The 18,510-nt window shown below is 34.9% G+C and overlaps 1 long non-coding RNA gene across 1 annotated transcript; it reads left to right on the forward strand.

The window, feature by feature from the left end:
• Positions 1-2,092: 2,092 nt before the first annotated feature.
• On the forward strand, positions 2,093-18,247 carry LOC117063431. The gene is made up of 3 exons (XR_004428923.1): positions 2,093-2,234; positions 5,205-5,208; positions 18,235-18,247. It is a non-coding gene; the product is annotated as an uncharacterized LOC117063431 (long non-coding RNA).
• Positions 18,248-18,510: the final 263 nt, after the last annotated feature.

The following is an 18,510-nucleotide window of genomic DNA, read 5'->3' on the forward strand; positions in this document are numbered from 1 at the left end:
CTAGGATTTACATATTCAGCAAATGCAGTTTAACAATGGATATGCATATGAGAATAAATAGAGAATATTACTGAAATATAACATTAGCATTTAGAATCTATAACATGTCTGTGTTCCAATGATTCTCAACTAAGATTAGAGCTGCTCTACTAAGGGGCGTTTGGTTATAAGAGGAGAAGCCAGGATGTGGTTTTAATTGTCATAGTATCTTAAGGGTGAAACTGGCATACAGTGGCCACAAGCCAAGCATGATTTGCATTCTATAATTCATGGATTAGTCTCTAACAATAAGACATGTTGGAAAATGTTGATTAGATCATATTTATGTAGAATAATATAAATACCAATATCAATATAAAAATAAATACATTAAGGTACATATGTAGACTTGTACATAGTCATTTCACATTAAATATTACTTTAAACATACTGTAACAAACATTCATTTAATTATTCATTTTGGCAACTTTAACATTTATAAGAGCCCTGTGTTCTGAAAAGCAGCAATGATTAAGAAACCCCCGCCCCCCAGCCTTTTGTGTTCTGGGAAATGCCTTACTACAAAAATACACCTTCCCCCATATGAGTCAGGTAAGACTCAGAAATGCTTCCCTTGTTTACTTATGACAAAGTCAAATGCAGATTTACCAGATTTCCTTTCTGTGTTTCATAAATAATTCATTGTTTGAACTCACTGACCAATCTACTCAAAATACCTTCTAACTTGGTTTGATCAAGTTTAACTTTCTCTCCTTCTTCCCATAACCCAGAACTATGAATCACACTCAGCCAATGCTAGCATGGGAATATGGAGCAATACCTCCTTATGGACTGCTCCCAAGAATCTGACAACCTTGGGAAAAGACTGTTTCTGTTCAACTGCCCTATCAAGCCACCATTCCATCCTACTCCCCAGTAACCAGTACTTACTGTCTTCTTTACCCCTTCATATTAAAGGAAATTCTCCTCTGCCTGTTCTATAAGGTGCTTGCAAATCTTATGATCTGAAGATTTTCCCCTACTGCAATAGTCTTTTAAAATAATGCCTCTCTTTACCTAAGGTCCATACTTATTTTTGACAATTTATTCATTCATTCATCAATAAATATTTTTTGAGTGTCCATTATACTCCAGGCACTAACTACACAGAGCTTACACAACTGCCTCAGTAAGCCCTGTTTTAAACAAATGTGAATAGGACTGTTTTAAATAAAGGGCTGAAGAGGGTTCCTCTGAGAAAGTGGTATTATAGAGTTTAGTTTTATAAGAGAAAAAGGAGCCTGTTTTGAAAATTGTGGCATAGAGTGGATTAGCCAGAGAGAACAAAAAGAGTGAATGCTCTGGGATATAAAACATATTGTGTTTGCTTTTACAATTCCATTGAATATAATTACTTAAACTCATTCCCCCCAATGAGTTGCATATTATTTAAATGTTATTTATAATAGTAAATGTAAAAAATCAGCAGATACAATTTTGTAGGGGTGGTAGCAATTAATGCTTGTCTGAAAATAAATCAAGGCCATGCCTTTTTGACTATGACCTGATTCTCTGCAAAAATATTTGATTAAATAACATGGAGATTTCTCAAAGAACTAAAAATAGTACTACCATTTGATCCAGCAATCCCACTACTGGGTATCTACCTGCACTAGTAGGTTTTCACACTGCTGATAAAGCCATGCCTGAGACTGGGCAATTTACAAAATAAAGAGGTTTAATTGAACTCACAGTTCCACATGGCTGGGGAGGCCTCAGAATCTTGGCGGTAGGCAAAGAGGAGCAAGGCACATCTTACATCAATGGCAGCAGGCAAAGAGAGAGAGCTTGTGCAGGGACGCTCCCTTTTATAAGACCATCAGACCTCATGAGGCTTATTCACTATTACAAGAACAGCATGGGAAAGACCCACTCCCATAACTCAATTATGTCCCACCAGGTCACTCCCACAGTACGTGGAAATGATAGGAGTTACAAGATGAGATTTGGGTAGGGACACAGAGTCAAACCATATCATTTTGCCCTGGCCTTTCCCAAATCTTATGTCTTCACATTTCAAAACCAATCATTCAAACAATATCATTTTCACCCTGGCCTCTCACAAATATCATATCTTCACATTTTAAAACCAATCATGCCTTCCCAACAGTTCCTCAAAGTCTTAACTCATTTCCACATTAACTCCAAAGTCCACAATCCAATGTCTCATCTCAGACAAGGCAAGTCCCCTCTGAGTCCATAACATCAAAAGCAAGTTATTTACTTTTGATTTTATAAGTTACAATGGGGGTACAGGCATTGAGTAAATACAGTCACTCCAAATGGGAGAAATTGGCCAAAACAAAGGGACTACAAACCCCATGCAAGTTCAAAATCCAGCAGGGCAGTTAAATCTTAAATCTCCAAAATTATCTCCTTTGACTCCATGTCTCGTGTTGGGGTTATGCTGATGCAAGAGGTGGGTTCCCATGGTCTTGCACAGCTCTGCCCCTTGGCTTCACAGGGTACAGACTCCCTCCTGGCTGCTTTCACAGGCTTCTGTTGAGTGTCTGTAGCTTTTCCAGGCACATGGTGCCAGCTGTCAATGGATCTACCATTTTGGGGTCTGTAGGACAGTGGCCCTCTTCTCACAGTTCTACTAGTTGGTGCCACAGTAGGGGCCCTGTGTGGGGGCTCCGACACCACCATTCCCTTCCACACTGCCCAAGCAAAAGTTCTGTATGAGAACCCCACCTCTGCACAAACTTCTGCCTGGACATCCTGGTGTTTCCACACATCTTCTGACATCTAGGAGGAGGTTCCGAAACCTCAATTCTTGACTTCTGTGCATTTGAAGGTTCAACATCTCATGGAAGCTGCCAAGGCTTGGGGCTTGCACCCTCTGAAGCCATGGCACGATCTGTTCCTTGGTCTCTTTTATTCATGGCTGGAGTGGCTGGGACACAGGGCACTAAGTCTTTGTACTGCACACAGCACGAGGACCATTGACCTGGCCCACAAGACCTTTGTTTCCTCCTAGGCTTCCAGGCCTGTGATGGGAGAAGCTGCCATGAAGACCTCTGATATTCCCTGGAGACATTTTCCTGATTGTCTTGAGGATGAACTTCCAGCTCCTTGTTACTTGTGCAAACTTCTGCAGTCAGCTTGAATTTCTCCTCAAAAAATGGGATTTTCTTTTCTATCACATTATCAGCCTATAAATTTTCTGAACTTTTATGTTCTGCTTCCCTTATAAAGTTGAATGCATTTAATTACACTCAAGTCACCACTTGAATGCATTGCTTTTTAGAAATTTCCTCCATTAGATACCCTATATCATCTCTCTCAAGTTCAAAGTTCCACAAATCTCAAGGGTGGGGGCAAAATACCACCAGTCTCTTTGCTAAAACATAACAAGAGTCACCTTTGCTCCATCTGCCAACAAGTTTCTCATCTCCATCTGAGACAACCTCAGCCTGGACCTCATTGTCCATATCACCATCAGGTTTTTGGGCAAAGCCATTCAACAAGTCTCTAGGAAGTTCCAAACTTTTTCACATTTTCTTGTCTTCTTCTGAGCCCTTCGAACTGTTCCAACCTCTGCCTGTTACACAGTTCCAAAGCTGCTTCCACATTTTCAGGTATCTTTTCAGTAATGCCCCACTCTACTGGTCCCAATTTACTGTATTAGTCCATTTTCACACTGCTGATAAAGACATACCCAAGACTGGGCAATTTACAAAATTAAGAGGTTTTATTGGACTCATAGTTCCACGTGGCTGTGGACCTCAGAATAATGGCAGAAGGCAAGGAGGAACAAGTCACATCTTACATTGATGGCAGCAGGCAAAGAGAGAGAGCTGGTGCAGGGAAACTCCCCCTCATAATACCATCAGATCTCATGAGACTTATTTGCTCTTACAAGACTTATTTGCTCTTACATGAGGCAGATCCACCCTCATGATTCAGTAATCTCCCAACAGGTCCATCCCACAACATGTGGGAATGATGGAAGTTACAAGATGAGATTTGCGTGGGGACACAGAGCCAAATCGTTATCACTACCCAAAGGAAAATAAATATTTACATCAAAAGATACCTGCACTCATATGTTTATCACAGCACTATTCCCAATGTCAAAGATATGGAATCAAACTAACCTTTCACTAACAGATGATTGAATAAAGAACACATGGTGGAAAGGAATGGAACACACAATGGAATAACATTCAGCTACAGAAATAATGACATTATGTCTTTTGCAACATTATGGATGGAACAGGAGGTCATTATCTTAAGTGAAACAACTCAGACACAGAAAGACAAATGCCACATTCTTATTTATAAGTGGAAGCTAAATAATGTGTACACATGGAGAGTGTGGAATAATAGTCACTGAAGACTCAGATGGGTAGGACAATAGGATGGTGGTAAGAGATAAAAAATTGAATGAGTACAATGTACATTACTTAGGTGATGGTTACACTAAAAGGCCAGACTTCACCACTATGCAATATAGCCAATTAAAGTCATATTGTTACCCCTTAGATTTAAACAAAGAAAAAAAATGATTCTGAACTGATATTAACAACTTAAGATGAGAGTTCCCAAACTTTAGACTGTGTCCCAAATAATATCAAAATAGGCTATACACTTGACTAGCTATGAGAGACGAGTGTAAACATCTGCTCTGTGCTGTATTCATATTCAAATTTTATTTTTCCTCTGAGGGCATAAGCTTACCTCCTTAAATTAAATTTGTAATGAACTGAAATTAAGATGTCAGATATTTATTTCACTATGTATTAACATTACATTATTAATGTTTGTTGGAGAGCTATGATTTTTACTATAAACTTATATCTGGTGTTGCTAATGGGTCACTGTCACCTCTTTTCTTCTCGAAAGTTATGTCAACATGCTCATAAAGAAGGTGCAAAATCTGAAAATTTGGATTCTGCTCACATACAGAGCTTTTATTCTGTAAAATATGCTATATTCTTATATAATATGCTACATGTTCATTAAAAATTAGATAATAATATATTTAATGTAAAAACAATTAATTGCCTTTTAAAATAAATGTATACCCATTCCAAGCATTAACAAAGATCAACTAGTTCATGTGAAACTTTATAAATTATGAGATGTATGATGGAAAATTAAAATATCTTCTTTAATAAATATGTAACAAATAAATATGACATCTATTAATTTTGATGAAGCTATGTGACTCTCAGAATATTTTTTTTCATTTCTAATCACAACAGATGATAGGCAGTGGCATGTCTATCTACTTGTCAATAGACATTAAATTAAATTGAATGATTACAATCATAAAATAGTTTTATATACAATTACTTTTAGTAAAGTAGCTTTTATATATTGTAGTGTCCTATTCCTCCTATACTCATTGTAAGACCAAGCTTCCTCTGCTCTAGAAACATGCACAATTCTTTTCCTGTTTCCACTGGACCATTGCAAATTGGGGGTGGAAAAACGTAAATGAAACCTAAATGTTTTGCTATATTTGCTCCTCAATTTAGCCTCCTAAACTTTCTCTCTTTGAACTTCAAGTTATTAGAGAATGAGACAGAACGTAAAATAAGAACCCAGTAGACTTGACAAACCCACAGGGCACAACTAAAAAGTGTGTTGTTTTTATACCCTCATCTTTCCTACTAAATAAATACTTTTTCTCTGCTATTTTATTTTGTATAGCTTCTCCCTGAAAGAGATAGTGTCTTTCTTTTCATTTAGCACATAACTGTTAGGTGCTACTAATGTTTGAAAATGTTTTCTCCTTCTAATTAGTTGAAATTTTTAGTCATTATTTTAACACTTCAGTGTTTCTATAGATCTTTAACTCTATACAGTTCCCCTGTATCTTTTTAAAATTTCTCCATAAGGATATCAATTGATCCAAGTAAGACATAAAGTCGATAAGTTAATACTATAAAAAGTTTCTTCAGATATAAAAGAAAAATGAAATTATAAAGGTAACAACAGTAATCAATAACATGTTATATAATTAGTAATTTATGTGGTTAATTTGTAATACCACATGTTCTCACAGAAAACATTCCAGAAGAACAGTACAGCCTAAATCAAAATTTTAAAACAACTTTAGAATGCTAAATATGTCATCTGTGGGTATATACATCTTATATCAAGTATAAGGTTACCAATCAATTAATGCATTTAGATTCACACGCACACACACAAACACACACACGCACACACACACACACAATTTTTGGCCATTGTATTGAAAGTCATTTAATGATTGTTAGCCTTAAATATTATTTACAATAAAGTAGGCCATATAAATACAGAAAAACAGCTAAAGATACTCCAATTATATAACAATAAATTTATTTTCTTTCTAACATAAGCCAATTTATAATGAGGATGAATTACAATGATTATGACTCCTAAGTGATAAAAGTTAAAAATAATGTCTGTTAACCACAATTAATGAAGGAATGCTATGGGTGTGAATACATGCAAGTTCACACTTCTTTGTAGATATCTTCTTTTCCCGTCTTTATAGAGAGTGACAAAGTAGAAATGAATTTCCTTACTGTGCCATACTAACTCTCCCTTAAAGTTTACCATTAATTAAGTGCATGTGGATTAAACAAAGACTAATGTAATTTAACACACTACCTCAGTAAAAATGCTAAAAATGCTTTAATGATCATGATAATTCAAAGTTATTTATCTTACTCCAGTAAGGGTAAATTGACATCTGATTGAAAAATCAATAAAAATAAGCATACCTGTGTGTCTTTAAAGTACGTATTAAGAGAATAAATTACTAGAAAAATAGCAGACTGAAGAGACACATTCAACATGTTTATCAGTGAATAAATCATGGAGTTAACTTATAATAGTATGAAGCCTGTGGGTGAAGTGGGTACAGATATCTATTTTAATATTTTACTTTTTCCTTACAATAGAATTTATATGTGATTCTTTGCTTAACTATAATGATATACATAAAGCAATTTATCATTGCCTTTCACTTCAGTGGCTGCTTTGTATTAAACAAAATTTTAAGAATAAAATTCAGAAGAATAAACAAAACATTTGCCTAAAATGCTTAATTTGTCAATATTTATGCGACAGCCATGCTGAATTACCTTTGTTTGACACTTTCACATTCACATTATATGTCACCAGAGTGATTCATATTTTCCTTTCCTCAAAGAACTCTACTTACCCGTTTGATTCTTTTCTTCATTAATTACAAAAGTGTTTATTGAACACTATGAAAATATACAATTCTCAAAATTATTTCCTGTCTTAATTTGAAGATAACTTTGTAACTTTTAATACAAAAGGCCAATCTTCCTGTCCTGCCTATCACTAGTATCTATTCCTTCATTTCGCTAATAATATTACAGATCCAATAACTCTCCAAATATTAGTGATTGGATGATGAAATGGATATATTTTTCAAATTCATGATTGTCTTATTTTACCAGAAGAACTGATAGACAATTTTTGTTTCTACAGGCTCTGATTACTATTACCAATTACTTGACGGAAAATGAAAAGATCATGTACAGAGGCGAATGGAATAGAAAAATAGAACAAATTGTTAGTCAAGTATCATACGTAAGTTATATTTGAAATTGATCATAGTACAGTTCACTCATTTAAGCCAGTGATCATAAATTGGGTGATTTTTCTGAGCTCTCTAGCTCCACAAACCAGTTTGTTGACAAGCTTTGAAATATTTAGTTTCTGTGTTTATTGATTTCCAATGGAATTGTCATCTAAATTGATGGATGTGTACCTATACTAACAAAAGATGTTCGGTGTATCTCTACACCCTCCGAGGTGAGTCTAATCCCAGGAACTTGCACCAAAAACATAGGTCAAGAAAGAAAAGAAATAAATTATCTTTAAAAACAAAGTTAATAAGATAAAAAGTGGTTACCAATTACATTCGTGGATGGTTATAACAATAGGAACTAAAAGCCACTATTACACATTCATGGCAAATTCTCACCTCAATATCTCTACATTTCATGTAGGTGTTTAAGAAGATTTGTATCCACATTTAGTAATTAGGTATACTTTTTGTTAAAGTGTTTGCAAATGCACAGATGGCTGCTCATATTAAAAATCTTTTTTAAGCACATAGCTTTGATGAATTAATATTTGAAAACCTTTTAATATCTTTGACCTAACAACCTCTGTATTTAAAACCTGCTTCATGGGTCTAAAAAAAATGGAAATAATTGGTGTGGCCTCATGGTTTCTTTACTTTTCAAAATCATGTCATAGTGTAGAGAACTAAAGAGGCTGAAAGACAAGCACAGTGGTAGAAAGCACAGAAGTGTCTGTCAAGTCACAGAGTAGGTCATTGGTCAGGAAATGTAGATAGATTTGCCATAAAGATAATTGAGAGCAAATAATCAAGAGAATGCTTCATCCATATTGATTTTACCAACATCTTATGATTAAAAACTGACTCAGAAATAACGTTCATGTAAAACATCAAATTAATTTACATAGCAAAAAATATTCCAGTTGCATTTTGTTAGAAATATTTTGACTTCTGTATGTCTACATAAGAAAGAATATAATTCAAGAATAAAATAATACTGCTAGAAGCACTTGTCTAAGCAATTTAGAATCATGAAGAGTTTGAATAATGTAGATTTACTTATATATATATTAATACTTTAATTTGGATCACATCCTATGCAGATCTGGCTTTATGAGCAAGCGACTTGTGCAGTTGTACAGAGCTCTATGTTCTGAAAAGTCTTGCTCTGGATTTAGTGCTTACCAGCAGCCATACAATACTTTCTTAATCTATTTACTCCCTTAGTCACTTACACAATTATTTCATAATATTCACTTTCTTTTTTTTTTTTTTTTTTTTTGAGACGGAGTCTTGCTCTGTCGCCTAGGCTGGAGTGCAGTGGCGCGATTTCCACTCACTGCAAGCTCCGCCTCCCAGGTTCACACCATTCTCCTGCCTCAGCCTCCCATGTAGCTGGGACTACAGGCACCCGCCACCGCGCCTGGCTAATTTTTGTATTTTTAGTAGAGACAGGGTTTCACCGTGTTAGTCAGGATGGTCTCCATCTCCTGACCTCGTGATCCACCCGTCTTGGCCTCCCAAAGTGCTAGGATTACAGGCGTGAGCCACTGCGCCCGGCATAATATTCACTTTCTCTTTGAAACTCCAACCCCCTGATTTCAACCTCACTCTCATGTAATGGTTATCTATTTTACTTCAAAATGGAATCATTTGTAACATTACTGCCACAAGCTCCTGACATTTAAGTTATCTAGCTACCCTTATCTATGGTCATATACTATAATTTTTCTATTATTGCTATAAATTAATTTAAATTTATCTAGCAAAAACCAACCCACCTATTTACATACTAGGGACATCTTTTAATTAATTCAGACATGGGTCCAGAAATGCCATTCTTTCTCTCTTGAATCATATTTTCACTTTTTCCTGATGTATCCTAATGAAGCATATATGTTATGATTGATCTCATTTAACTACAAAAATCCCAGTCATAAATTCATAACCCTCTCAAGTTATCATCCCATTTCTCTACTTTTAGGTACAGTGAATACAGTTGTTGCCTATCCTGGCTCTTTACTTTCTCTCCTAGTGTTTTCTGTAGAAAATACTGAAATCAGAACAACACCCTCACTCCTTATTATGGTGGCATTGTTTCTTATTAAGTAGCTAAACTAGAATTATGCTTTCCAGAACCTCCTTCCCTATGTGGTCCTGGGCTAGGATTGGTCATGAGTGAAATTTGTGCAATATTTCAAAAGTACAATAAGCATTTATTTTTATGCTCTGAATTTTGGTGTAGGATGTGGTGCTGTGACACCTCCTGCATGTGGTAACTGATCTTTTAACACATCTTATTGACAGGAGATAGTAACCAGGCCTATACTTTTTCCAGCTCAAGACAAATTTCCTCTTGTAACTGCTTTGAATCCTGGGCCAGGTGTGTGTGCAGACCTCTGGTCAAACGTGCCAGATACCCTGGAAGTCACCATGCTAACAAAATTGGAGATTGTGAGATAAAGATGAAGTTGTCAGTGTTGCCACTTTGTAAGATATTCTTAACCAATCATCATGTAAGTCTATGAATAGATATAATTTGATTGCAATTACATTATTTGTCTATGTTCAATGTAAAAGAAAATTAGCATTCTTGTATATGAAATCAAATTGTTGAAAAAAAAAAATAAGATGTCCAAATGTGCGTGCATGAGTAGGTATGCGCTTGTGTGTGTAAGTATCTGTCTGTGTCTGTGTTTAGATCCAGGGCAGCATTTCTGCTTTGATAGACCTTAAGGTGAATTTAGTGAACAGATTCATGCTATTCCTCATTCTACTTATACCATGACACTATCTAAATCTTTAGATATCTACTCTGCTTTTCTTTAATACAGGGTAGAATTTTAATTAAGTGTATGTATACATGAGTATATGGGGAATAGATGCACCACTGTTAGTAATCATACCATATAATCATTGAGAAAGTAATGTGCTTGTGTGTACCTGTAAACTGACTTCAATGATAATTGTATTCATAGATGATGTTTGTCATTGCTTTCCCCTCATACTATTGTCTGATACTTTTTGCTAAAAATTACAGCTCTAAATTTCTGTTGTGTTATTTTACAGTATTACATGTTATGGAGATACCATTTATTTTATTGTGATTCAACTAATATATATGCTTAAACAATTTTCAAAATAACTTTGATATGTTTTGAGAACAATCTGTACTTTTATATTTTTTAAAGCTGTATGGAAAATAAGAAGCTCTGGAGAGGCTGCATATGCAGGATTTAGTTATAAGTTGGCACATTATAAAATTTTTATTAAATAAATATTCAGATTGTATCAAGAGAAGAATTTAAGAGATAAAAACAATTACGTCAAATAATCTTTAAAGATAAATTATGGAGCAAAGGTTCATGTTCAACTATAATACTATCAGTTGGAATTCTTTGTCAACTTAGAGAAATTCACATATTCCATTTTCTAATTGAATGGCATACATACAGGCAGGCCTAAGGCCATAATCTCCTTAGGAGCTCGTTCTATTCCAGGCAGCAAGAAAACAGACATCTACTTGTTCTCTTCCGTGTCTCTTGTACAGACTGGAGTAGCTGCTACTGTGACAGCTTGTCTGTCTTGTTATTTCTTATGTATTCATTTTAACAACTGCAAACAAAATCTATTCTTATAAGAATTTACATAAAAATTTCATCTTAATAAAGCAGGTCCCAAATATTGATGTTAGTCTACATACTGATAGACTGTACTGATTCAAAGTAACTTTATTTTTTGTATTTTTTATTTTGTTAAAATTTACTTAAATTGGCAGGTAAAAATGCATATATTTATCATGTGCAACATGATGTGTTGAAGTGTATGTACATCATTTGCACATTTTCACCCCAATGTAAAGTTATTTTTACATTTTTCTGCAATCTACTCCCATGATTTGTTTACAAATAGATAACAAAATTAACATGCTAAGGATTATATTCAAGCTGAACAAAGTAGGTATAATTGGGCACAATAACATCTTGGACAGCATCTTTCAAATGTCACAGTAAAAATTCGACATATATTTTAGTTTCTTTTTAGCAAAATAAAGAATTTCCAGTTGGGAGAGTGAAATAAATTACATGCATTTAACACATGTACACACACTATGCACCTAAAATAAAGTTAAGTCTGATGAAACCACAGGAAACTATACTTTTTTAAATAGACTACAGGATTTTCATAATTATCTTGAACTAACTTCAGATAATATAATAAAAACCTTTAATTCCCAGTGATGTCAAGGACTCCAAGATGAGTAACACCTAACCCAGTTGATCCCTGCTGCAAGAATTATCTATTAATTTCAGCTAGTTATGATCCTACTCATAACAATGAAATTGATTCTTCCCTTTGCGTTAATCTACCTTTTTATAGGCTTAGGAGACCAACTCTGCTTTACCTTCTTGTTCCAAAAACTATTATTTCTGCTTTGTTCAGCACTAATCATATCCAAGAGGGTATGTGCCAAGAAGTGAGTTTTAGCTTCTGGTCACAGATTTTCCACATGGAGAATAGTCTAGACTTTAGGAGACAGATAGCATGCTCTCAGATGCAGTTATAAATGCTTAGGATGAATTCCTCAGACATTCACCTTATTTTTTCTATTGTAGAAACAAAATGTATGCCTAAAAAATACAGCCCACATTAGAAGAAATAATTGAAATCAGGGTACATTAAAATAATTGTTTCCTCTTTACTGGAATGTAAGATGGCAACATACATAAAAATGAAAAAAAGAAAAAAATTAAACTGTGAATTCTATTATATAGAGCTTGAATATAATCCTTAGCATGTTAATTTTGTAATCTATTTGTAAACAAATCATGGGAGTAGATTGCAGAAAAATGTAAAAATAACTTTACATTGGGGTGAAAATGTGCAAATGATGTACATATACTTCAACACATCATGTTGCACATGATAAATATATGCATTTTTATCTGCCAATTTAAGTACTGCACTGCCATAAATTATTAAAATTTGATATTTAACTTACTTCTGAAATAACAATATCGGGTTACAAGTATAAGCTTTGCTTTATTGACAGGGAAAATTTATGACATCTGTCTGATATGACACAACTAATGTGTCACACTACATAATAATACTAATTATCAGAAAAAGTAGGTATGATGCTAAGATATCACCAAAAAAAGAAATATAATACCAGTTATTCATATGATGTAATGATATGTAATTAGCTATTTTACTCCTAATTGTAATGAAAGAAATTTGACTTATCCACGTAATATCCTAATCTGAGATTTATTTTCAGTGTTTTTATATGTGAACACAAGTAACTATAAGATAACCTATGAATTATTTATTATGGTCAGTAATTCACTAAAAATGTAAAGTCTCTTGAATTAAAAATTAGGATATATAGGTTTCTCAATTACTGTAAGTATGCTTCAGTATTAAAAATGTATTATATTTTGTGTTGGTATCAACTTCTTTTTTTTTTTTTTTTTTTTTTTTTTTTTTTGAGACGGAGTCTTGCTCTGTCGCCCACGCTGGAGTGCAGTGGCCGGATCTCAGCTCACTGCAAGCTCCGCCTCCCGGGTTCACGCCATTCTCCTGCCTCAGCCTCCGAGTAGCTGGGACTACAGACGCCCGCCACCTCGCCGGCTAGTTTTTTGTATTTTTTAGTAGAGACGGGGTTTCACAGTGTTCGCCAGGATGATCTCGATCTCCTGACCTCGTGATCCGCCCGCCTCGGCCTCCCAAAGTGCTGGGATTACAGGCTTGAGCCACCGCGCCCGGCCGGTATCAACTTTCAATTCAGAAAAATTCAAGGATTTTATCCAATGAGCTATGATATATGCACAGTTATCTTTTGCCTGCACTTAATCATTCAAGCAGAAAAGAGCAGGAACAATTTGTACAAGCTGTGCCTACACAAAGTTGTCCAGCTAAAGGGGTTAATAACTTGTGAAATTATGTGGTGCCGCATCCACAAAGAATGACTACTTTTTTTTTTGTATTTATTTATTTTTTTTATTATACTTTAAGTTCTAGGGTACATGTGCATAACGTTTATATCATGTATAACTCCCCAGTGCAATCCCTCCCTCCTCCCCCCTCCCCCTGATAGGCCCCAGTGTGTGATGTTCCCCTTCCCAAGTCCAAGTGATCTCATTGTTACTTTTTTAAAAATCATTTACAAAAGATCAGGTCTTCTTGAGAAAGAAATGTGTCCATCAGCTTAGAACATTCAAAAGATTTAAATGTTTCGGATTTTTTTTTCCTTCTAAATTTAATGAGGCAACATAAGGCCTGAAAACAAATTCAATGAAAAATAGTATTTTGACTGAGTTTTTGCGTGAACACTAGAGAGTTGAGTATTTAAAAACTTAAGAAATTTTTTTGCAAGTCATTGTTGTGTATGCAAGGAATTACTGCTGCACTCATCTTCTATCAGGCCCCCTGAGTATGCCTTTTACTAAATAACTAAAAGTGGTGGTAAAATGTATGCTAAAATATATTTTTAATAAAACATGATGAAAATAAGAAAACAGGAAAACCTCAGAGTCTAATATGAATAAATGTGTTAATTTGGAGAGGCAAACAAAATGTAAACCATGATTGTAAATTTCCTGAGGCTTCCCAGCCATGTTTCCTGTATATCCTGTGGAACTATGAGTCAATTAAACCTCTTTCTTCATAAATTACTCTGTCTCAGGTGCTTCTTTGTAGTGGTGTGAGAATGGACTATTACACCCTCCATGAAAAACTTGGCTTTACTGAGAATAGAGACTTAGTCTTTGATCAGTTCTTCCCACCTCATGACCTTTAAGGTGCTATGTATGTCTGTGAAACAGCTGTTCTCCACATGGCACTTGAGAAATAAATGACAGATTCTTACTTGGAGAAATACCACAACATCTGGCCATTATTTTCAAACATTTACTTAATAGGCCAAACTATGTTGTAACTCATAATCTGTGAACTTGGACAAGTTATTCAGCCTCTCTCTCCCTCAGTTTCTTCATCCATAGATTACAGATAACAATACTTAATCCCTAGGGCATTTTAAGTATTAAAAATATATGTATTATACTTTAAACTGTGTCTATCACTAGATAAATGTTATATATAACTATTATTACTATCAACATCATTATTATGTAAATAAATCTTAATATGCAAATAATCAATAATGACTCTGGTTGAAATGTTAATTGAGGGCAGGAGCCTGGCACAGTGGAATCCAAAAAACATGGTAAAAATATGTTTGAGTAGAAGATGATCAAAGTAGTTTCCAATGAACTTTCTTAATACTCCCATCCAGGAATTAGTGTACCATTTTACATTCAGAATGCATTTGTTTCATGTAGCATACCTCTAGGAAGCAGTTCACCAGCCAAAACTCCAAATTTAAAATACTGTTTTGCTTCACCATCAGTCCTGCTAAATATTCCTAAACACTCATCATTAATAAAATAGTCAAACCACAGTAATTGTCTTTCTGTTGCTGGATTTTCCCCTAATCATATTGATTAATTTTTATAACTATGGTAGGAGTCTTTCATGGCATAATCCTCTAAATCCATATATATAATTTGAATACCACTCTAAAGATTTAATCATCCATTATATGTAAAATACTGCAATTCATTCATTAAATAAGCCTTTATTGAGAGACCGTCTTAAGACACATTGTATACGAGAGCCTGTGTTTTAAACTATCAATATTGTCTAACTTCTACCTTAAATGTTAATAAAATTGAAAGAACATTCCTACACCGATGAAAAAACTGCTAGACAACCTGCAAATTTATAAGTTCTCTTGAGTGCACCAGGGAAGTAGATCACTGGTAAACCAACTGACCAAAATTTAATGAAAGATGGTATTTTCATGAAAGCATCAGGTGTAAGTAGTTACTTTTGTAGAGAAGATGTCTGGGTAGTGAGAAAAAATATAATTTAGCTAGAATTTTAATGATTTGAAAAAGGAAATGTACGGACAAGTGGGAGAATACAAATCTCTGGGGGATGCAGATACAAATTGGAAATTGTACTTTTTGCAGCCTCACCAAAAAAAAAAAAAAAGAAAGGGGTGGGGGGAAGGTGATAGCACTAATAAATCAACACTCTTGTGTGGGCCTTGGGGAGGGAATAGCAGCTGCTGTTTGAGCCCCACACAAACATTTCTATCATGCATAATAGAAAAAGGCCTTAAAATGCTAGAAAGGGGCAAGAAACTCCTTTGCACTTATGGCATTGGTGAAAACCCATTGCAGTTCAGGAAAAAAGAAGACAGGAGGAATAAAAAAGACCTCTCTACTCTTAGGAGAGGGGCCGAGATATATCCTGACACCAGACATACAGGTGGAAAAGTAAAAGAATCACAAAGAAGCCACCACAATTCAGGGCCAGGTATACTGTGCCTATCTGAGCTTTATAGTGAGTAAGAGTAAAGAATAAGTCTCTTGCACCCTCTGCACCAAAACAAGAGCAAGCATCAAGTGTCAAGGAACTACATTGTGCTTTTGGAAGATGGAAAAGATTTAAGGTGTAATGTTAATACTCGAAAAAGAATAACAAGTTAAAGTAAAAGCAAGTCGACAGAAAGATCTATTAAAAAAATTCTTAACATTCTTGAAAACCAAATAAATAAAGATGTTTTTAAAAACTAATCTCTGGACTGGGTATGGTGGCTCACAACTGTAATCTCAACACTTCAGGAGGCCAACGCAGGTGGATTACTTGAGGCCAGGAGTTCTAGACCAGCCTGGTGACATGGCAAAACCCTATCTCTACTAAAAATACAAAAATTAGCTGGGCATGGTGGCCTGCACCTGTAATCCCAGCTAGTCGAGAGGCAGAGACATGAGAATCACTTGAACCTGGGAGGTGCAGGTTACAGTTAGCCAAGATCATGTCACTGTACTCCAGCCTGGGCAACAGAGTGAGACTCTGACTCAAAACAAACAAACAAACAAACAAAAAACAAATATAAATAACAACAAAATCTCTGTTTTTTTAAAAAAAGGTTAACAAAATTGAAGTTTTAGCATAATTGACAAAGAAAATTTTACAAAGATACAAAATACCCATAATAAAACAAATGAAGTGACATCACAGAACAAGCATATATGAAAATAATATGAATTTAAAATTTTAAACAACGTTGTATTCATAGATCCAACAACTTCTCTAAAATGGGCAAATGTCTTAAAATGTACAAACTACTCCAGAATAATTAAATAACCTAAATATTTTATATCTTTTAAGATTTAAATTTGTAGCTAACAATTTTCTAACAAAGAAACCTCTTTACCCAGGTGGCTATCCTGAGGAGTTATACCAATTATTTGAGGAAGACATAATACCAAGTTAACATAGATTTTTCCTGGAATGTGGAATAGGAAAAATATTTACAAGTTTATTTTATGGTGCTGGACTTATACTGATAGCAAAGCCAAACAAAGAGAGTAGGAAAATAAAACTATCAAGCAGTAAACATCATGATATAGGTGAAAAATGCTCAAAAATAAAAATAAAAATAAAACTAGTAAAGCAAATCCACTAATATTTGCTTTTAATATTAAAGATAATAGTATACTGTGTCTTAGTGTGTTTTACTTACGGAATGCAAAACTGATTTTACAATAGAAAATCAATGAAAGTAACCATGTTAATAGAGCACATGAGAAATACTATGCTAACATTTTATTACATGCAGAAGAAAAAATTGACAAAAAAGTCAATATCATTCATGTTAAAAGCTCTCAGTACACTGGCAATAGAATGCCACTCCTATATATTGCTAATGAGTAGAGACTAAATATCATACTTCATGGTGAAAGATAATGTTTTCCTCCTGATGGCTGTCCACGTCTGAGCGCAGACCTGACAATTTGTCACCTCTCTCTCAGCAGGCCAAAATCCAGAGAAAACATTCTTTTTGAGTTGCACAGCTAAATTGTCAGGAAACAAACAACACGGTTTAGATAGCACAACACAAAATTATAGCGCAATAGACAGTGAAAAACGAAAGCATAATGGCTATCTGCAAGAAGAGTCGCAGTATACAAAAAACTAGTTCTAACCAAAATTTTTCTCCTTTAAATCTAAATTTTAGAAAATACTCTTTGGAAAAAAATAGGAGTAGCTTTTATTGTGTTTGCTCAGGACCCTGAGCAGAGATTCAGGGGTCTGACTGGTAAAAGGTTTCCCTTTGCCAGCTTGGTCATAGAATCCAATATCTCAGCAGGAGTCTTCAGGGTAAGCTAAGAGACTAAACCATTCCCTCCTCCTTGCCAAAACAGGACAGGAAAATTTTACTTCTACAACTTGGGTCTAGTGTTTGGGGGCCTACAAATGAAATGACAATATACAGATTAACAGAAAAAAAGACAGGCTTTTAATATCTATCTATGAACAAATTTCAATAGCTTTGGAGATACGAGCGTTTTTTGGTTACATGAATGAACTGTATAGTGGTGAAGTCACATTTTAGTGTTCTTGTCGCCTGTGTAATGCACATTGTACTGAATATGTAATACTGATATAAGAGTTAAAAAGAAATTAGGTAGGCAGATAGTGAGGGTAAGGAAGCCCTCTGTAGAGTTTTCCTTTTAATGTAAAGTAGCCCCGAAATCATTTCCTTTTCTAACAGAGAGCAGCCTGTAAAATTGAACTGAAAACATAGACAAGCAAGCTGGAAGCTTCCATGGGTGAATACTGGCAGCTGTGCTAATAGAAAAAGGCTACCTGGGACTAAGCAGGTTCAAAATGGTGGTTCCATCTTCCCTGCTCTTTGTCAGCCACGTGTACAGTAAGAAGAAGACAACATGGCCACCAAGTGGAAAGCCCATGTGCATAATAAGATTAGGGTGGGGTGGCCACCTTCCTCATGTACTGTGTAAATGTCACACCTAAACAACCAATCTGTGGGC

This window comes from Trachypithecus francoisi, unplaced genomic scaffold, assembly GCF_009764315.1.
Source record: "Trachypithecus francoisi isolate TF-2019V2 unplaced genomic scaffold, Tfra_2.0 Lachesis_group18, whole genome shotgun sequence".
Taxonomy (NCBI): domain Eukaryota; kingdom Metazoa; phylum Chordata; class Mammalia; order Primates; family Cercopithecidae; genus Trachypithecus; species Trachypithecus francoisi.